The sequence below is a fragment of the Petaurus breviceps genome, unplaced genomic scaffold (assembly GCF_028583685.1).
Source record: "Petaurus breviceps papuanus isolate PSGF00001 unplaced genomic scaffold, PetGlider_PUasm1.0 182, whole genome shotgun sequence".
Lineage (NCBI taxonomy): Eukaryota > Metazoa > Chordata > Mammalia > Diprotodontia > Petauridae > Petaurus > Petaurus breviceps.
Window position 1 is genome coordinate 5,115,661 of NW_027185786.1, and position 14,420 is coordinate 5,130,080.

The window sequence follows — 14,420 nt, forward strand, 5'->3', positions numbered from 1 at the left end:
GGTGTCTAGGTAAGTCCAGTAGCTGCATTTGGGACTAAAAAGCTTTTACTTCAGGATATAGGAACCCAAGCCAATGATGAAGAAGGGCAGGGGAGGAGGGGAGATGGCACCTGAGATAGTCCATTTAGACTCGGTTCACTCTTTTCCCTAAAACTGAGCGGTTCACAGGGTGCAGGGACCGCTAAGGGCCAGGCCCTGAGCCGGGTGCTGCTCAGAAGCACTCTCTGCCTTCCAGACAGTCAGGGATTCCCACAGGTGTCCCAAGGACTTTGGGCAGTCTTAAGGATCTCACTGAGGGGCCTGTGGCAAACCTTAGGTCCTAGGTCCTGTGTTCTTCTAGTAGGTGAAGCTCACTTAGGGCCTAGTGCTCACAATGGATTCACTCGACATAGCTATGGCTATGCTTTCATGGCTTGATGATGAGGGTCTCCATCTCGGAGGTGTGGTAGAATGGATCAAATGAAATCATATTTGTAAAGTGCTTTACATACACAGTGGGTACTTGTTCCCTTCCTGGGAAGGGTGCCTGGTCTGGTACTTATCAGCTCTGGGAGCTAAAAGATGGAGGCTCTTGGAGTGAGAGAAGGAATCAGGAATGGATGGACAGATAAAATATTAGCCATGGAATGGGCCTCAGAGGTCCTGTACATGAATCCCATTACAACCCCAAATAGAGAGGAACCCTCTAACTCCCAAGATAGTTGATTTGAATAGTGCTAATTGTTAGGTAGCAACATCTACCCCACACAGATTAGCCTTGGAAGATACTGAATCTGCCCCTACGCCTTCACTGGTCCAGAGGATTAACAATAGGCTCAAACTACTGATGTGGCTTTCTGGTTATCAAAGTACAAGAGGCAGTGATGTGAGGAGTCAGTGGCCTCTCCTTTAGGTGCCTCTATGAAAAATGAGAGGCTAGGAAATGATACCCAGCTGATGCTGAATCTTTCTTTCTTGCTATGGCTAAATAAACTTCCTTTTCCAAACTGTTAGATGGTCTGTGAAAGCATCATTTCCTTCCTATCCTGAACCTTAACCACCAGCGTCTGTCCTCAGTCAGTCCTGGCCTAGAATAGGTAGTTTTTCCTGAAGTCATGCTTAACATTGTTTCTTTGCCAACTTCCAAACCCTTCTGCCCCACCTGGGTCAAGAGGAACAAGTCTAATTCTATTTCAATGGGGCAGTCTTTCAAACACCTGAAGATAGCTCCCATGTTCCCGCTGTCTCATTTTTACAAGCTAACCACCTTCAGTTTATTTGGACTAACACTTGCTAGAACCACGAACTCTCCTCAGAAGTTCTGTCCTTTCTAACAGGTCACTCAGATGTGGTCTGACCAGAATGGAGTACCGTGGGAGGTCACCTCCCTAGTCCTGGACATTGCCTCCTCCAAGACAGCATCCAAGTAGAGCCTAGTCAAGGTTAACAAGGTTCAAGGATGTTCCTTCATTTGAAGATGTCTCCTTATGTAGGGTATAAACATCTTGGTTGACATCACATTGGGGAATTTGTTCAGCCATCGATGCCAGATACTCCCTTGATGAGATGTTAACTCTCCTTAGGAAGGTGTGTGGGGGGAGTACCAGACAACATATTAAGGATGACTAAGAGTTTCACAGACAGTTTCAGAATATCTGTGCTGAACTCAGGTGCTACCTCCTCTGGGATTCTCCCAAAGTTCTTGCCCATTCCCTTCTCAAATTCCTTTGCATTCACTTAATTTTTTAAATGTTTATTGTTTTATTATTTGTCATATTAATATTTTATGCATTGTTATTGTCATGTTAATCAATTGTATATTATATATAAACATGAAAAACTTTCATATTTAATCCTAAGAGATTAAAGAATTTGATATATTTAGAAAAAGATGAGCAAAAGCTTTTGGGAAAAGAGGTTCTTCAGCATATTTAATAAATAAAATATAATAAACTAGATCGTGGGTTCAGAGCTTCATTAATTAATGAGTGATGTCGAAATTTTGGTAATTAATGAGAAAATACCAGAACATATCCTCTGATTGTGTTAGAATCTTCTGATTAATATGCCATTGATATGAACACTAGAAGTATATTGTGAAAAGTATATGTCTCTAGACCCTGAGGGGTTTTAGGGAAGAAATCAAAGGATATAAGACATAGGTAATGTTTTCAATACTTTTTCCATTAAAAGGTTGGGACCTCGAAAGAATCTTAGAACCACCACAAAATGTCAGAGTAGACAGGACCTCAGGGGACATCAAGTTCAACTCATAGCTGATAAAGAAATACAAAAACCCCAAATTTCAGACTTACAAAGAACAGTAGGGGAGGTCCAGTTCAACTTACATCTGAAAAAAGACCCTGCTTTGTAACCTTCCTGACAAGTGGTCGCCTTGTTCTTACTTAAAAACCTCGACCAAATAGAAACCTCTTACCGCCCAAGCCAACTCTTCTATTTTTAGATAGCTCTAATTGCTAGGAAGTTTTTCCATATTTCATAATTTTGTTTCTCTTTGCAGCTTCTGTCCATCCTCCTAGTTCTGAACTCTGGGACCAAGCAAACAAGCCAAATTTCTATCTATATAAGATAGATATCTACATATCTGTCTATATAAGATATAAGATTGTCATATAGACAATGCTTCAAATTTTGCATTCACTTAAGGTGAATGGCTCCTGACTCTCCAGAAAGGTGGGGGAGTTTAATTGCCCTTTATAGTCTGGTTTATATTCAGAATCTCTGAAACTCATAGATTGGGCCACCATGGGTATCTGCCCAAGCTCCACTTAATTGCTGTATTTTGGGCCCTCATGGCTTAGAGTGAATGTTAGTGGTAACTGTTTCTCTTTGGAACAGCAACCCTGAGGGTCTTCCCCTCCCAGCTTGATTCCCCCCCCCCTTTTTTTAAATTAAAGGGTCCATCCACTTCTTAAAGAGGCTTATTCACTGAATGACATTACCTCACTTTAAGTGAGTACATGAAAAGGCCTTAGCTTAAAGAAGGGCCAGGGTTTCCCATTGCATCCTGGGTCATCTCCAATCATCCTGATGAAAACCTGGTCACTGGACCCAGATGGCTGTGGAGGAGAAAGTGAGGCTGGTGACCTTGCACAGCCCTCCCTCACTCAAATCAAAGTCAACTGCAAGTCATGTCATCATTTCCTTGATATCTTGGTTCTCTCCGAAAATGGACAAACACTGTTCAGAACCAGTTACAGAATGAGGTAGATATTTTTCAGACACAGCTCATAGGCTGGTTTGCTTTTCTTATTTGGAACAAGAATGGATTTATTGCGGGGTACAGCAACAGTATGTCTTTGGAAGCTGATAGTGATACCACAAAGCACCAATTAAACATTTAAAAGGAAAAAGAAATAGAATGCAAAATCTTTGAAGGCTTTCATTTTTGTATTTGTATTTCTAATGTGAGGACCATCTCCAGTCATCCTGATCTGTGTCTTGCCACTGGACCCTGATGGCTCTGGAGGAGAAAGTGAGGTTAGTGACCTTCCACATCCCTGCCTCCCTTAAATCCAATTCACTTGCAACAATAACAATCTCTAATGCACTTTGTTGGATTGAAGATGGGGTGAAGGCAGAGCAGCCATGCTATACCAGGGAGAAATGCCAGGCCTTTATTTGTTTTAAAAAGTCAAAGTCCTCTTCCCTCAAATCCCAAGCCTGTTCAGGGGAGGAAGGGAAATTTGGGCAGAAATATGACTTTTAAGAGGAGTAAACAGCCTGCCAGGGCACTCATGTTCTGAGTCAGCAGTTGTTTCCCTGGTGCTTTAGCCCTAGCAAAGATTTTAGGGGTTCCCTTCTTGTGCCCTCTCTATATAATGCCAGCCAGATATTACATTACTGTTCCAGTACATCAAATCTATGTTTAATTTTCTTCCAGGAGAAAACATATCCATATGGACCCTATGTTCTAAGATTACAACTAGACAGTAATATTGTTACTATCACTGTCTCCTCCAGCTACGGCCCTTACACTGGTTCTAGATTGCAGGGTCAGTGGTCTGAGGGAAGTCGGTTCTTCAGACCACAGCTAGAACTTAGACACAGTTACACTAATACTAGTAAAACCCGGCATTTCTGATAGCACTTTAGAAGTGTTTCCAAGTGTTTCCATGTCCATGACCTCATCGGATTTTCTGAACAGTTGTGTAAGGCAGGTATCAGTGGGGTTAATTCCCCATTTTTACTGAGGAAGAGACTGAGGCCCTGTGAGGTTAATTTATAGACAGCTGGAATGAGGAGCAGGATTACCCTCTTCTCAATGCAGGGAGCTCTTATTAACAGACCACTCACAACTGGTCATTTTTTCTAGGGGTAATTGCAGTAGCTAAGACAATTATAATTCTTCCCTAGCCACTTAGGTGTGTGTGTGTGTGGGGGGGGGAAGTCTTGGAATTCTGAGTTCCTTCACAGGTCATGACCTTGGGAGGTGCCTCAGGAAGGAGAAGTCTTCTCACTCCAGGAACAAAAACAAAACGTTCTGAAGTGTGTTAGCCAAGAGTTCTCAAGGCCAAGCACTGGCCACATCCTCCTACCCTTTCCAGGGTCTGAATTCACTTCCTCTTCACACCCAGACTGGTAGAGACCCAGGGTACAGACCCCATAACCCTAGAGAAATTGAATCCTGTTCTTCCTCCTCTCCTTCCACAAGTAAACTAAACTGCCTTTTAGGGCCAGGGGAAACGACAACTAACAGCCTAAGGAAACCAGAATATAAAAGGCAATTATGTCTCTAACACTCTCTGCAATAGAGAGTGACCAGAACTCCAAAGAGGCTTAAGTGATTCGCCCAGGGTCAAAAATCTAGAATGGAGGTAGAATTGGAACCCAGGTCTGTATCTTCTAATCTCAGCCCTCACTATATACTGTTTCATGCTGCCCAACTCATCCTTCTAGGTCTTCCTCGTTTTTTTTTAATCTGTTAAATGATGCTGAAATAGACCATATATTGGTGGCAACTTTTGGAAGAGATGCCTGGACGACCACAGTTCACCTACTAGTGGAAGCCGGCCAGCTCTAGGGCTCTGAGGCTGTCTGGGGGCAGTTCCAAGCTCTAGATGGAACTGGTAGAAGGGGCACAGGATGCAGCTTCGGAATTCCTGGATGCTTCTGACAGCTCCAGTTATGTCAGTAATAGAATTCTACCCAAGTTAACCCATGCTTCCTTTTCTCCATTCCCAAATGGGTACAAGCATGCTTCCTATCTCATAGCACCATTGTGAGAATCAAAATAAGGGATGGGGAAGCTCTCTGAAAAGTTAAGCAAATGGAATTGTGAACTGATTCAGCCATTTTGGAGAGCAATTTGGAACTATGGCCCAAAAGTGCATACCCTTTGGCCCAGCAATACCGCTTCTAGGTCTGTAACCCAAAGAGATAATAAAAATGGGAAAAGGACTCACATGTACAAAAATATTTACAGCAGCTCTTTTTGTGGTGGTCAAGAAATGGAAACTGAGGGGATGCCCATCAGTTGTGGTATATGAATGTAATGGAATACTATTATGCTATAGGAATGGATGAGTAGGCAGACTTCAGAAAAATCTGGAAAGACATATTAACTGATGATGATTGAAATGAGCAGAACCAGGACGTTGTACAGTTACAGACACATTGTATGATGACTTTGTTAGACTTGGTTCTTCTCAGCAATACAAGTTTGTTTTCTTTTTTGCTTTTTGGAGGGGCAATTGGGGTTAAGTGACTTGCCCAAAGTCACATGGCTGGTTAAGTGTTAAGTGTCTGAGCCTGGATTTGAACTCAGGTCCTCCTGACTCCAGGGCCAATGCTCTCTACTCATTGTGCCGCCTAGATGCCCCAAAGCAATGCAAGGTTCTAGGACAACTCCAAAAGGCTCATGCTGGAAACTGCTATCCACATCCAGAGAAAGAATTATGGAGTCTGAATGCAGATCGAAGCAGACTATTTGCTCTCTTTTTTTTTGTTTCTTCTTTCTTTACAATATGACTAATGTGAAAATGTTTAATATGAATACATATGTAGAACATACAACAGATTGTTGCATGCTGTCTTGGGCGGGGGGGAAGGCCCAGAAAATTTTAAACTCAAAAGCTTGTGGAAGTGAATGTTGAAAACTAAAAATAAATTTTAAAAAAGTTAAACAACTGGAAGAATGTTCTTCTATGGAAAATCAGTGTCCAGTCTTTGGAGTGAGGGGACAGTTGTGGGGGACTACTATGTTTTATCTCCACCTTCCTGCAGCAGGAAGAACAGCATTCTATCACCCAGTATTCTCTTGCCTTTGGGGATATGAGAGAAGGCATGCACTGCCTCCAGCAGTTAGAGAATAAATCCCTTTCCATCCAGCACCAAACTCTTCCCTTCTCAGGAAGAGAAAGGACATTCTATCAAATCTCCAGCCTTGGGGGAAAGGGAGTTACACTCCTCCTTCTGCTTCAAGTGCCAGTTCCCTCCCTTCCCCTAAGGCCCAGAGAGAATCCAACCCTGAGACTGTAGACAAAGAAAATCCCTCTAAATAAACTCATTCTGCAGAGACAGATAAACTTCCTCCTAGTCACACCCTCCCTATCTCAGGGATTCCGAATCCCAGGAGTTTGTCACTTAAATGCTATTGCCCATGCCCCCAAAGCCTAGAGCCTTATTCTCATTCCCCTCAATTCTTCTCCACCCAAAGTCTCACTCTACAGCTACCCATCCCTCCCACTGTGCTTTCATCTTAGGTCTCTACTTTTCCCACTCCCTTTATTTTGGGGCTCCCTCCTGATGACAGGGTCTACTGGGGACACTTTTACTCACTGTCTCCCCCTTCTCAACTTACTAGTTGGGGGGGGGGAGTAAAATACTCGTTTCCCACCATTGCCACTTCCAGATTCTCTCTACCATTATTCATTACTCTCCTCCTTTGATGTTCACTCAATCCTTAAGTTCTGGTAGCTGTTGTCTACCATCTTCTCCTATCCTGACTTAACTCTACACCGTCCTCTTGAATCCCTTGCCCCCTATAGTATTGCCGGTCTTGCCCTGCTAAGCCTCAGCTTTGGATCACTCCCACCACCGGCTGTTTTTGCTCTTGTGCACGTGTGGCTGATTTAAGCTGGAGAAAATCATCAAACTTCTGACTGGGCACACTTCCTAATCCACTAATCATTGCCCCATTCACCACCAAAGTTCTTCCAAACCTTATCATCCCTACTCAGACCTCCCCTTCTTCCTTTCCTCTCAGCTAAGAACGGTGCTTCATATTTCAATGAAAAACAATGGCCATTTGCTGAGACCTCTGTCTGCGCCTATTTCCTCCTTCACCCCAGTCTCACAGAAAGACAAAACCCTCTCCATGGATGATCCCATTCCTGGGATTCCCCCTACAATCTAGCTTCCAACTTCATTCCACGGAAACAGTTTTCTCCAAAGTTACCAATGATGCCCTAATGACAAATACAATGACCTTTTCTCAATCCTCATTCTTCTTGACCTCTGCAGCCTTTCACACTGCGATCACTCTCCTCTCTCCTCCTGGCTCTCTTCCTACCTGACAGCTTCTAGGTCTCTTTCGTTGGATCTTCCAAGTCATGCTGAAGCACTGTGGTTACACTGGAAGGCTCTTCTCTCCTCCTATGCTTCTTCACTTGGTCTCATTAGCTCCTGGGGATTCAATCCCCATCTCTACACTGATTCTCAAACCTACTCACTTCTGCTGACCTCCAGGCTCACATCTCCAATTACCCAACGGACATCTCAAACTGGATGTCCTGTAAACATCCTCAACATGCCCGGTTATTTTCCCCTCCATACCCTTCCCTTCCAAACTTCTCTATTACTGTAGAGGGCGACACTATGCCCTTTGTACCCCAGGCTCCAAACCCAGGAGCCATTCTCTACTCGTGCTCACCCCGCCACACTCCAGCTGAAGAGGTTACCCACTAAGAGGGTTAGGGGTGCTCTGCAGACCCCAAAATACCAACACACCGGGTCCTGCCCATTGTCTTCTCATATTAAAAATTGGTTTCCATTAGACAGAGTAAGTCTGTGCTAGGTCATTCTATGGCACTCTCACCACACCACAGGGTATGAGATGGGTCTTACAGAAAGTTATGGGAGGAATCTAGGGGTGGTCTAGAGGAGGAGTTTGGGAGGGTCTTCAGGAGGAGTTAATGAGGCCAAGGAGTGATTAGGGGTGGGAGGCCATCTGGAGATTTAGAGTGGTGGGCTAGGCCAGTTGATAGCTCAAGGGTGGGAAAGCAGATAAACAATGGAGGGCTAGGCTAGTAGTTAGCAGTTAGTAACTAGGCTAGAGGTCTGGGCCCAGCCACAATGTAAGGGTGATTGCTTCATGCAAATGCCTCATCAAATGAGACAATTTAATCAAGAGTCCAAGGGAGGTTCCCAGAGCCTGTATCTGAAGGACTCAAGGAGAGCTCAAGGGGGCTCCCAGAGCCTATACCTCATCACAGCTACTTGGAGGCCTGTCAATTTTACCTTTGAAACATCTCTTGAATACGCCCTCTTCTCTTTTTGTTACTTTTATGTTTTTATTTTTGGTTCCAAATTCTCCTCCTCCTTCCACCCTTTCCTCACCACCCATGTAAGAGACATCATACCCATTAGGCATATGAAGTCATGCAAAACATCTCTACACTAGCCATTTTACTGGAAAAAAAGCAAGAAAAGTAGTGGGGGAAAATCTGCTTTAGTCTGCACTGAGTTCATCGGTTCTTTCTGTAGAGGTTGGTGGCTTTGTTCATAGTGAGTCCATTTCACCGCCACTGACTCATTGAGGCTATGGCCCTTTCCCCCTTCAGACAGCAAGGATGATACAGTGGAGAACACAATGGATTTTGAGTCAGAAGCCTGAGTTCAAACCCCACCCGCTGCCACTTACTGATGAACATTTATTGACTGACTGACCTCTTCGGAATGGCTTCCTTATTTGTAAAATGAGGGAACTGGAATTGATGGTCTCCCTTTCAGCTCTGTGGTCTTCACCATAGCCCCGCAGGAACCCCATCTTCCTGCAAGACATCAATCCTAGGACTCACACTTCCTCAGGACTCCCGGCCCTGTCCGTCCCACACTGGAGAGGGTGAAGGGCAAGGCTCTTTTATGGGCTCTCTCTTATTAGACTGTGAGTTTCCTGAGGATAGGCACTGTCCTTTACCTGTGTAACCCCAGCACTCAGCCCAGTGCCTGGCACACAGGTGTTTCATAAACATCTTGTACCCTGACTCCTGTGTCACAGATCCCTACCAGTGAGCTGTCATATCCACCAAGGGAGACCCTGGGCACCTGGATTAGGGATCAGAATTGGAGATGAATTCAAAGATAAATAGATTTTGTGTCTGTGCAAGAAATTCATGGATAAGGGTTGCTTCCACCCCTCTCCCAACCCTGGGCTGTGATTGATGTTTAAAAAAAAAGTTCCTTAAATTAACTCTGAGGCAATCTGGCCAGGCAAGGTGCTAAGACAAGGCAGAGGACTCAGGATTGAGGAAGTCGATCCTCAAACACTACCTTGCCAGTTGCCCCATTACCAAGGTGGCACATGCACAGTTGTAATGGGAATGCAAATTTGGAAGATCTTCCCTGCCCTTGGCTAAAGTGCACCTGGAGCCTGGGGTGGGAGGTTTGTTTTTCAGTAGATACTTTTTGATTGGCCAGTGAGTCAATAAGGTTGTTACATTCTCTGAGCCAGGAGAAGGTTATATAAGCCCTGATGTGAGGCTTTGTTTTGGGGGCTCACTTTGAGAAGTGTTCTGTGATTTGATCTGCATTCTGGGAAGCCGATGTCCAGGCACTCCCCCCCCCCCTTTGCCAAACCCAGATGTTGACTGGGTATGGATGTAATGGTTGGACAGTTTGGAAAGCTGTCTATTTGATCTGTTAATATCTTGATAATTCTGCCTGTATACTTTGAAGTTCGGGGTGCTGACCTTTTTCCCCTGACCAAGGTAAACGATATATGTCTGACTGATTAAAGTAAGCTTGTTAACCCCTTTTGAGTTGCTTTCCTTTATCAAAGCAGATCCAAGAACCTGTGGTGGTAGCAAACCCTGAGGATGTGCTTGGGGTGCTTGCTGCTACAACAGTGCAGGACATGCTGGTGCCCTAAGGAGAACTCAGTCTGAATTCTTCCTTAAACACTGGTCAGATGCAGGAACATGGGCAATGCAAATCAGATCTCATTGGTGAGAGTGGACACTTGCACCTCTTACTTCCCAGGGTTGTATGAGGGAGGTACTTGAGAACTTCAAAGTGCTACAAAAAGATGAGATTACTGGGACAAGGAGAAGGTATCTCCAGACATTTCCTAGATCAGGGCTGATGCTATGGGCTCAAAAAGGCTTTTTTGAACACCAGAAGGAGGGATGGAAGGCACCTGAATCCTGGCCATGGCCCTGCCCCTGCCTGAGTGACCTCAAACATGTCACTCCCCTTTCTCTGGACCTGTCTTCTCCTTGATCCAATGAGAGGGGGGAGAGAGACGCTACCCAAGGAATGTCCCTTCCAGCTCTAATGAACTGTGTTCTTTATGGCTTGTCTCACCTCCCTCCATCTCACAAACCTTGACTATCCAAGGAAGCTGGTGGAAGAGCAGCAGCAGCCTGGCTGCTATGGCTTGCAAGCTAGATGAGAATTCAGGCTCTGCAGCTTATCTTCTCCCCACCATGGATACTATGGGAATTCTGGCTTTAGTTTTGTTTCTTCAACATTTTTAAGCATACAGTGCGCCTGGCAACTTTTCCCATTCACCACAGACAGAAAGATTTAACAAATAAAAACCTGCAGACTCTTTTTTTTTTATTAAATTCTCCCATTTCATCTGTACAGAAAAAAAATGCACATTATGTTCAGAATCTCAGTAACATCTCAAAATTACACAGCATGAACATGTAAAAACAAGGAACGGCCAGAATTTTATACACAGAAAACAATTTACAAAAGAGTCTTTTATTTTCATTTCTTTTTTTTCCTCTCTTTTTGCTTCGTTCCTTTTCTTTTTTTAAAAAAGGCCTAGATCACACACAGCATCTGCTGTCCAGTTTGTTTCAATGCTTGGATTGATTGGAGACACTGCCCTTGGAGAGGCTGACAACATGGTAATGGTGCTCACTGCCTTCAGGTCTGGACCTCCCAATTTATCCTGCCCGCCCATCTGCTATTCTACTCAGTGCATCCCAGCTGACAAGGAGCCCCATGCAGAGATCCAGGCACACCACCCTAACTCCACTTTGGCTGCCAAATTTTTCTACTACCAACACCCCCATAACCCCCAAAACATTGTGGGTGGGGTCTCTCTTTCTCTTTGGTAGTCTGTTTATAGGATGAAGAGAATGGGGTATAGATCACTACAGAATCCATTAACTTTTAGTTCTGGTCAGTCCCATTCCCCTATAGCACTGTGCTCCAGCTGAGGCTGCCTCCAGAGCCCGAGTGACAGGGGGAAAAGACAGAGGAAACCGGATGTACTAGTCAGGGTTTATGGCTACCCAACCTATGAGGGAATAGGAGAGGTGGGATGAGGAGGCGCAGGAATGAATAGGACTGGAAAGTGAGTCATATATAAACTCCATATAGACCAAAAAAGTAAGAAAGGGCCAGTGTCAGATACAGTAACATCACATGGAAAATGGGGAGAGAAGGGTATAGCCACACTGAAAACCCCACTAAAAATTTTAATGCAATAGAATGTCACATTTTATAAAATTAGATATGATTCAAATAGGGACATACAATGATAGCATCTGGACTTGTGTTCTCTTATACACTCAGAATTTGAAACAAAAAAGTGAGAAAGTATTCAATATAGTTCAAAAAAGCCACATTCTTTCTGTTCTATGAAATGACTGGGAATTATAGACCCTCTCACCAGTTGGAAGAGGGGCTGGAGGAACACTTCTTTATTAAGGCTGGAGACAGCTGATATGCCAGTCTCCTATGTTCCCTGACCCAGAGGTCAACAACTAAAGTCTGCCAAATGAGAGAATTTTGCCTTGTGGAGAGAGTGGCAGCAGGTGTGTTATGAGTTTGCACACGGGATGGATTCTGGTTTATGCAGAAGATATTCCTCAGTTTTTGAGATAAAACTCAATTTTACCCTTGTTCCACCCCATCCTGTCTTCCCTAGACTCTGGATTTAATGGAACCTGGATCTCTGCTCCACAACACCAGGGGAGACTTTCTTAAGGGGATGGGTGGCAGCAGGAGAAATCCAGGGTGCAAAATATATTAAAGGCCACACTGATGCAAAGGAAAGACCTGGTTCTTACCCAACTGACAATACAGTATCTAATGAAGTAACTAGATGGGCAACTAAGGGACTAATACTCACTCACTTTCTAACTTTAAAAGGAAGCTGTAGATTCTCAATACTTTTGTAAGGTGATGTCAGGCTGATGACATAGCCCAGACGTGCTCCCCCAGGAGGAAATGAAACCTGACATTTATTTTCCTAGAAGATGAAAGGAAACCTTAAACATTTATCAACCTTTAACAGCATTCCCTTCCCAACTCTCCTGGAGGATTAAGTGATATGTGAAAGACTCTGGAAGTAAACTCACTTCAAAAGTATTAGTTAACAAATAACACGAAGTAAAGGCTGCTGTGCCGCTGATGGCAATTCCCTGGAGTTACTCTGGTTTCTCAAGAGTTTTCTGACTTAGAATTGGGAACCTCCAGATATGCTGAAAAGGTCAGGAAACTCTAGAAGTGGAGGTGACAGCCAGAAGGCATCTTTGGGGTACAGGAGACAGTAGTTCCTTCTTTATAGTGGGTTGAAAGCTCCAGATCTTCCAAAGCCTCAACTTTTGAAGACATGTGAGTTTCCCAGATTTTTTTCTCCTACTCGAGGCCTCTTATCCTGAAAATATCTGACTCTAATTCATACAGGTTCTGCTTCTACCGAGAATCATAACATGGTATTTTTTCCCAAAAGACTCTTCTTTGGGTAACAACAATTTCAGAGGATAGGGCGCTCTAGAACCTGCCTTCCCCTTGGTCTCTTACTGCTAGTCCAGTAGAGATCCAGCTTGTTTCTGTTCCAGCCAAATTACTTATGTTTCTGGTCTTTGGAGTACTGAATGGCATGTCCAGAATGGGAAATGGATGTCCAACTAACTTTGGAAAGCTGGAGAAAGGATCCTTGAAAGAGATTGGAATGAGAGGCCAACTGTCAACCAATGGATGCCTGCTAACTTGTTAGCTAGCTGCTGAATTATTTCCCATTAAGGGTCTGTCCCACTTTCTTTTGGATGGCTAGATGGGGTCATTTAATCAGTCACTTGGTTGGGGACTTCACACTACCACTGATGGCAAGGAACTTTTCCCTCTAAGTCAACTGGTGCTGGACAAAATGTAAATAAACCTGACCAACAGGAAGTACATCTCTTACAAAGGTGTTCAAAGAGCTTTTCTCTGGCTTTTGTAATCATAGCACATTCTGTCAATTGGCTGAGTTGGTGCTGGACACCTGGGCTTGGAAAATGGAATAGCCCTTGCTTAGGATATTATGACCAGAACTTATTACTGAGGCCTCACTCTGTGACTAATATTGCCCCTCTCAAAATACCTTCTGATAAAAAAGGGCAACAGTTATTGAAATTGTTTTCCATAGAGAATGAGAAGTGGGGTTTTGATTACAAGTTTAATAATTTCAAAAGGTTTAAAGAGTCAAATTTCCTTTTTAATTTCTAACTCTGCTAATATGCAAAGAATTAGCACAATTCACTATTTTGAAGGGTAAAAAAAAAGCTTAAGATATCTAGGGTATCCCTCAAATTTTGCTGTTAAGCCATTTTTCAGTCGTGTCTGACATTTTCATTGAGTCCATCAGAGATTTTCCTGGAAAAGTGGTTTGTCATTTCCTTCTCCAGTTCATTTTACAGATAAGGAAACTGATGCAAATAGTGTTAAGTGACTTGCCCAGGGTCACACAGCTAGCAAGTGTACGAGGCTGGATTTGAACTCAAGTCTTCCTGACTCCAGGCCCAGTGCTGTACCCACTGCAGTACCACTAAACTGCCCAAAAGTCTAAGTGTAGTCTTAAGCTGTTGAAGTTTAAAACTGCACTAAGACTTTTAGAACACCACACACAGGGTTGTCAAAATCCTTCCCTTACTAAACACAAGGGATAAACGGTCTTACATAGGGGAAAAATTTAAGAAATCATTCCCTAGATGATAAAAACTGACCTTGTCCTGAAGAACTATGTCAGACATCAGATGATCTCTGGGCCCTGGTCTTTACTCCCCCATCTCCTTCCTCTGCTGTACTTGGAGGGCAACCCTAGGAGGGTCTTTCCTTACAGGAGTGGGGAGAAGGTGAATGTGCTTAATTCACTTAAAAAAAAAAAGTGTGATGCTTTTCCTTGGTGTGTGTGCATGCATACACGAACACACACACACACACACACACACACACACACACACACACACACACACACA